The sequence below is a fragment of the Magnolia sinica genome, chromosome 6 (genome assembly GCF_029962835.1).
Source record: "Magnolia sinica isolate HGM2019 chromosome 6, MsV1, whole genome shotgun sequence".
Classification (NCBI taxonomy): domain Eukaryota; kingdom Viridiplantae; phylum Streptophyta; class Magnoliopsida; order Magnoliales; family Magnoliaceae; genus Magnolia; species Magnolia sinica.
In genome coordinates, this window is record NC_080578.1 from 102347997 (window position 1) to 102356150 (window position 8154).

The 8154-nt window shown below is 40.7% G+C and overlaps 1 non-coding gene across 1 annotated transcript; it reads left to right on the forward strand.

Annotated features, from left to right (window-relative positions):
- LOC131250410 (small nucleolar RNA R71) lies at positions 1 to 107 on the forward strand. Its single transcript, XR_009173336.1, has one exon. It is a non-coding gene; the product is annotated as a small nucleolar RNA R71 (small nucleolar RNA).
- The last annotated feature ends 8047 nt before the right edge of the window (positions 108 to 8154 follow it).

Genomic DNA, 8154 nt, shown 5'->3' on the forward strand with positions numbered 1-8154 from the left:
AAACCATGTTGTGGGCATGAACTGACAAGATCCTTAAACCGCTCCCAACATTGGAAGAATGTTTCATCTTCCCTTTGGGCGAAGTTCATGATCGACTTTCTTAGGGTGTTCGTCTTATGGTATGGGAAAAACTTCTTAATGAACTCCCTTGTCATGTCATTCCATCTGCCAATTGATCGAGGACGTAGTGAATGTAACCACGTCTTGGCTTTCTCTTTCAAAGAAAAGGGAAAGAGTTTCAACCTGACCGTGTCATCAGATACGTTAAGAAAGTATAAGGTAGCTATGATCTCGTCAAATTCTTTTAAATGCAAGTAAGGATTCTCTGACTCAAGCCCACGAAATTTAGGGAGGAGTTGGATCACCCCTGGCTTGATATCCATGTGTCCTTCATTCTCAGGAAAAACCATGCATGAGGGCGTGCTCACCCCCGCCGGTTGTAAGTAATCTCGTAAGGTACGAGGCGGGGGTGCTTGATGCACCTCATTCTCATCTTGGAGATCTTCTACCCTAGGTTGGGGTAGAAGAGGTTGATTTCCAGCCATATCCTCCATTAACTCAAGGGATTTCGAGCGGTGTCTAGTCCTACGATGGACAGTTAACCCCTCAACTAATCCTCCTTCAGTCAAGAGACGTCGAGTGTTGTCACGAGCCCACTTGGGCATGAATCACTCGCAGCCCTCAATCAAATTCTAAACCTAATCCTAAGAAGGGAAATAAAAATCTAAACAGAAAAAGAGGGTTGGAAGGAAGTTACCAATTTGGAGTCCCTAAATTGAAGCCTGCAAAATAGAACAAAACAAGTTAGTTTCTAAGAATGGCAAGCCTATAAAATTCCTAAGAAGAGAAATATAGAAATAAAAAGAAACAAGGAAGAATTCCTAAATTAGAAAGTAGCAATTTAGAAAGAGCGTACCAAATTTAGAAATTTCTAATAAGCCTACAAAACAGAAAAGTTAGTTTCTAAACAGAAAGTCTTAAAATAGAAAATTTCTAAAAATAAAATAGGAAACAAAATTAGATTCTAAAAAAGTTAGAATTAGAAACTCATTAAAAAGGAATCCTAATCTAGAAATAGTAAGGAAGAGAGAAATTACCAATTTAGAAACCTATCTCAGAATCCTACAAAATAAGAAAGTTTGGTTAGTTTCTAAAAAAAGGAAAACTATCTAAAAATAGAAAGTTATTTAAATAGAAGATTTTTAAAAATTAAAGGAAAACATGGAATTAGAAAATTCTAAAATAAATCCTAAAAATCAGAAAAGTCCTAATCCTAAAACCAGTTATCTTCAGGAAATGTAGCCGTCAATCCCCGGCAACGGCGCCAAAAACTTGTTCACACCCCAAGTGCAAGGTTGTGATGTAGTAATAAACTCGGTAAGACCGAGGTCGAATCCACAGGGACTGAAACCTGTACGTTATCTGAAAATAACCAGATCTAGAACTAGGCTAGGATGAAATCTAAACCAATTGTGATTTGAGGAATAATGATGAAATATTAATCTAAACTTAAAGAATTCAGAGAAAGTGAACTAGGGATTCAGAGGATCCACTTGTAGAGATCAGGGAGATCTTATGCCTGCTTCATGGATATTATACTGAACTTATTTGATATAGTTTTCAAGAGATGAAAGGTATAAGAATTAGGTATGATTCCATCACAAATCCATGCCTAAGAGACAAGGTAAACAACAGAACTTAGACCAATCCATAACCAATCAAAAGATGTATGAGTGCTAGGAAGGATCCCATCATCCACCCATGTTTATGAGACGATGGCGAACAACAGGGTTTCTGAACATCAAAATAAAAGGAAAGAAATTATTCAAGCCATCACAGATCTACTGTAATTTAAATCACAATAAATCATTAATGACTAAAAGAATTTCTTAAATCAAACAAAGTCAATCAGTTCAGTTCAATCAAACCTGTAGAAGCTCCCATCACGCCACAAGCTTCACCTCTTAGCCCTAGCTAAGGGATTTAGCCTAACATAATCATAGAAAAAAGAAGAAAAATAAAGAAAAAATACATAAAAAATTCTAAACACTTCTCTCTCCGCCTCCCTCTCTCTATCTGACGTCCCCTATTCAAGCATACCCTCTTCTCCACGTTTGGAACTCTTTTTATAGCTTTTGGAGTGGTGGAAATCGGATTTGGGAAGCTATCGTACGCGCAGCGAAAGCCTTTTCGCAGCCAAGTTTGGGGCTTCATAACTCTCGCGTTCCTTGCAGTATTTCTGTAAAATCAGCGTCTCTTGGAAGTCTTTTGGCTGGTCTACACGATGGACGGTTCAGATCTGCCATATGATCAAAGATGGTGGGCCACAACTGCCTGGAAAGTCCGATTTCGCGGACGTGCGTAGCCTTTCGCACGTCCGGCGCTGACGTGATTGGTGGGCCCCACAGAGGTGTTTTCAAGGAAATCCACCCCGTCCATTAGATTGCCCTCGAAATTTCAGTAAGAAACGGATGGTTTTTCATATCCATTGACTAAGAATTAGAGAAGAAATCATCCAAACATCAATTTGAACGTTGCAGGGCAGTCCACTTATGGCCTCTGTATCGCGCACGTGTGATTGCATGGGTCCAAAAGCTCAGCATGGGTTCGATGAATTCGTGGCCCTCTACACGATGGACGGATTGGATTATCCGTACAGGCCATGGGTGGGGCCCACTTGCGTCCGCAAAAACGGACAGTTTCCGTCCGTTATACAACGTTAATGCGGCAATTGCCGTTTTAAAGAAGAAGATACGGGTCAGCCGCGCTGACCCGTTATACACGGTATGGTGCGGCTCGGCACATGTGTACCTCATGTACACACTTTGGTTATACAGGGCCCACTGTAATGTATATACAAGATCCGATCCATCCATTTGTTTCCTCATCTTATTTAAACCGCCGAGACCAAAGTTGAGACAGTTCCAAATATCAGGTGGGCCTAGAATCAATGGTTCATGGGCTGATCTGTCAGTTGGGGCACTTCCATAGTGATCCAAGGGCTAAATTTTGATATGTACGGTTAATTTATGGCCCTCAGGCCATGTATGAAGTTTTGAGCCAATCAGATGGCGAGAACTATATGATCTTGCATTTTTCACCAATTTCAGGCCTCTTTAACGTGAATAACTTGATTTCCTCGGATCCCTGGTGTGTAATTCCATCGATCTTGGTCCCCTGGAGTCCGTCCCTTGCCTTGGGTGTCATCAGAGCGTCAAATCCATAGTTTAAGCACCCTTTTTCAGTTCATGCTTGTCAATACACTCTGCATCACAAATACAATTAAATCAGGCTATTAAACGGTATCATGCTTGTAAATCCATGCAGTAAATGGGTCTGATATGCAATATTTGACCCTCAACATATATATATTTGGAGTCCCTCTAATACTTGATTCAATTATATTTCGTTAGTCTACTAATTCTGATAAATATATGTGTGTGTGTGTGTGTGTGTGTGTGTGAAATTTGAGTTACAGCTAAAGGTTAACACTCGGGTTTTTGGGAAACAAGTAGTATAATCAGGTTCTGGGAACCGGGGTGTTACAGTAATTGTTTGTCCCCGGCCCATAGCCAATGAAAAACGCGAATAGAATTAGGTTCCCTTTTGTATCTTTACAGTGGCCTCCTCCTCCAAATGCCCCCGGATTCCCTCTAGCCCATCCACATTTAATTTGGCCCAATGCTCTCCTAGTTTTATCCATTTAACTATTTCGAATCCCTTCGCAAGAGGCATACTCGTGGGCATGCCCAATTCCTTGAAAATCAACGAATTACCAGCGATGTGGTCGTTGGAGTTGAGGAGCCCTCACACAACCTCCCTAACCACTGCTTGATTCGATTATTAACAAACGACACTGAAGGAAGTTTCCCGTCAAATATTGTCAAATTTCTAGCCTTCCAAATCTCCCAAACAATCAGGCTTGGAGAGAGACAATATAGTTCCAATAAGACTCCACCAAGGGGATACATAAGCCACCAGTAATATAATCTTTCCTAGACCGACGGATGACTAGGGAGCATAAGGCCAAATAGGGTAATAAAATACTTCCAGATAGCCTCTGCCATTTGACTGTGGATAAAAAGATAGGCCAGCGACTCCAAATTCGGTCCGATCCCACGCTCCTCTTCACAGCAGACACATTTAGATATTATACTAACTCCTTTATCCTGGATCCTTTCATCCACCAGGATTGCCCCTTTCATCAACTTCCAAACAAAAATGGCGATCCTTTCGAAGGCATTTTCGAGTGCCACACCCACTTAGCCTAACCCCTCCGATGCCTGCTCACTCTACACACCTCCCAACCGGACTTAACTGAGAACCTCCCTGATGAAGCATGCGGCTAGATACAAACATCAAGCTCGTCTGAGGTGCAGAAACCTCCTTGCCTAATATGAGCCAACACCTCCTACGGAAGAAAATTCAAAGTCGTCGACGAGTGAATAACCCCCTGATTCCCTAGGAATTGCTGCACTTGTAGCGCCTAAACATCCGTTGGGATCGACTGAGTGGCTAGCTACTCTAACCAACCAAGGCCAGACCAGTTGACTGACCATAAATTACAGAATCCTTGGCCCACTTGTCACTGCACATTGTTGTCCAGAATTGGAAAGAGCTTTTGAAGGCCTTTCTAGAAAGGGGAGCCCATACCTGGCAGAGCAGAATCTAGGATCGAGGCCCTGCTGATAGCATACTTGGATCTCATGAAGTCTGCCCAGATGCTTCCTTCATTACTGCACTTCAGCGCCCAAGCCAACTTTTGCCTCAAAGCCATCATAACATCACTCAACTTTCTGACGCCCAACCCCCTTTCATCAATGGGCCTAACTATCTTACTCCGCTTCAGCCAGTGGAGCTTTCTTTTGCCGTCTTTCCAACCCCAAAAGAAATTAGAGAAGATTTTTTCCATGTCCTTTAACACAAGTTTCAAAATTTGGGTGGCCTCCATTACATGGATTGGGATACCGCCAAGCACATGCCGGATCAAGGTAATCCTCCTAGCCTGGGATAGATACTTGCCATTCCAGCCTTGAATTTTAACAGCATCTTCATTAGCATGGGTTGAAAAGTGCCTCTTCTCACACTCCCTTTAACCAAAAGGATCCCCAATTAATAGACCTCCCCTTCCACTGCCTTGGGGATGCCTAGAGCCCTCTCGATGCTTCTTATCCTAGCCAGGGGCAACTTTGAGAAGCAGTGGAAACCACTCTTCCTGAGATTAATTTTTTGACCAGACATCACTTGGTAGGCCTTTAGAAAACTCACTACCGCTCTAAGCGAGGCGAGACCCCCATTTAGAAATAAAAGCATGTCATCAGCATATAGGAGGTGAGAGATTTGCTGACTGCCCCGTTTAATCTCGAACTTCTTAGTAAACTTAACTTCTTCCTTGTCATATGATGTTTATCATTTTAAGCAATGGGACATGAGTTTTTTAATATTGCACATATGCAACAGCCATCCTTCATGCAAGTTTTAGAAAACCTAATCTGAAAGCTCGTTTGAGCACATTCCACGAGGAGTTCCGTGAAGCTGATTAGACAGATAACTTTTTTATTAGTATTGTACTATTATGAATGGATTAAAATGAATTATTGTATTTGATTGAATGAATGAATGATTTGTTAGGGGACCACAAAAGCACACAGAGATGAATCAAGCAAAGTACTCCAATCGGAACAACAAGTCTAATCACAAACAATTTAAATTTAATATGGAAAAACACTTGAGGGAAAAAATCACAATACAAAGCGATAGTAATGCACTATAAAAGCAGAAATTACAAGAGATAAAGAGAATACCCAATTCCAACAAGCTTCGAATTTCCCCTTATAAGCCCTTAAAACACTAGGAATGAATTACAAAGCCTTAGAATATACCTTATTTTCGATTACACCATATATATATATATATATATATATATATATATATATATATATATATATATATATATATATATATATATATATATATATATATATATATATATATATATCTATATCTTCGATGTCAATCACAATCGAAATAGGAAACAAATCCCGCAGATATGAAACTCTGCGTAACTCTGCACAATCGTTCAATGACATCTTTGATGGAACTTCGATGGCATCGACAAAATGTCGATGGCATTGAACCTCGTTGATGTTATCGAATAAAATACCAAAACGTTCTAGTGACTAAATATGTATTTTTCAGATTTTTTCGATGGCATCGAGCAGGACTTCGATAGCATCGATAGCATGTCAATTGGCATCGAGCAGGACACCTCAAAGTGTAGAGCAACCAACATGGATTTCTGAATTTTTCTAATGGTATCAAACATGAATTCGATGACATTGAAGTCTGCTCAATGGCATCGAACTGTCATCAATAGTCCCGTTAATTTACATATGTAAGACATCAATCAAAATAATTATGCATATGTTTATGAATGGATTAAAATGAATTATTTAGCCTCATTTGTTGATAATTATGGTTAAATATTGAATTTAGCCTCAGTTGATGCCAACAGAGGTAAAATCTATCTTCGGCCTTAGTTCCCGAAACTGAGACTACAACTCCCATGACTAAAGGCTTTAACCTCAATTATTTGGAACCAATGTTAAAAATAGATTTAGCTTTGATTAGAGGCAACCGAAGCTAAAATTTGGATTTAGTCTCGGTTAGAAACAATAGAAGTTAAAATTTTGATTAAACCTCATTTCAAGGCAACTGAAGTTAAAAAAGTTCTTTTAACTTCACTTAAAGAACCGAGGCTATAAAAGTATTTTTAGCCTCGGTTGTTAAAACTGAGGCTAAAGCCTTTAGCCACGGGATTCCAACCTCATTTTGGATGACTGAGGCAAAATTGAGGCTTTAGTCTCAGTTTTTAACCTTTTTAGCCACGGTTTTGAACTGAGGCTAAAGCCCTTTTTTGTAATGATAGACATACAATCCCCACTTTTTAGTGTGGCATGCCCCACTTAAAATTTGGATCTACTTCAATTTTTAACTCATGTTCATGAAATTGATTAACAGAGAGGATGTAAAATGACCATCTCAGTGAGCTCACATAGCTTCCACCAGTGGGAAGGGAAAAAAATTCTATGGCTATGCTTAGGCCTAGAAATGATTCACCAGGAAAAAAATAATTGTACCCAACATATATTCACATGTATATGCAAACTTCCATAGGAAATGATTCACCAGAAAAAACAAGACCAATCTTGACAACAGATTGCCCACAGTTTTTTTTTTTTTTAATTAAACATTTTATTCACATAGAGAAAGGATGTTTACGTTCAGGCTGCCACTCTGGGAAAAAAATCCCAAGGGAAGCCTATCATATAGCCCTAGCTGAAGAAAGAAAGAAAGAAATTAAAGCCTGGAAAAACAGCAGAAAGTGGGGCTACGGACTACATGTCTCGGGCATTGGGATGGAACAAAACAGGTTAGCTTTCCTTAACTGTCCCCAGCCCGTCCTATCTAAGACAATTTCCCCTTGAGAAGAGACTGGAAGATCAATGACGGTTGTGAAGACCTTGCTGATTGGTTAGTACTGCCCAAGCGAGCCAGACTGTCCACCACTTTGTTGACCTCTCTCGGGATGTGGATTAACAACACTCCCTCGCTGCTCCAAATAAAATCAAACCGCTTCTTCCAATAATAGTTGTTCCAGGGGGTTCACCCTCTCGTGGAGAATAAGGCCACCACCAAAGATGAGTCGCTTTCCACTTCTACCCTATTGAGGCCTCGGTCCCTGGATAGGTTTAAACCATCCACCTCCACTCTAGCTTCAGCTAAGAAGTTGAATCTGGTTTCATACCCTTGGGAGAATGCGAAGATGAACTCACCTCTGTCGTCTCCGCAAACACCCTCGCTGCCCCCATGAGCCTGGGTTTGCCCAGGATGACCCATCCACGTTTAGCTTTGCCCTTCCCACTTTCGGCCTATTCCATTTAACAAGAGAGAAGGTCGGTCTAATTCAATGACCTGGAGAGAGGCCTAGATCTCTAACAGCCTCCTGGCTGATCCGATCTAAGCTTGTTGGGAACGAGAATACGCTTACGATTAGAGAGAGCCATCTACGTATTCTGAGAAGGGATTGGTCCGTCTTGATCTGGGATTCATCGAAATGATTCTTGTTCCTAGCCCTCCAGATTTCCCAGAAGA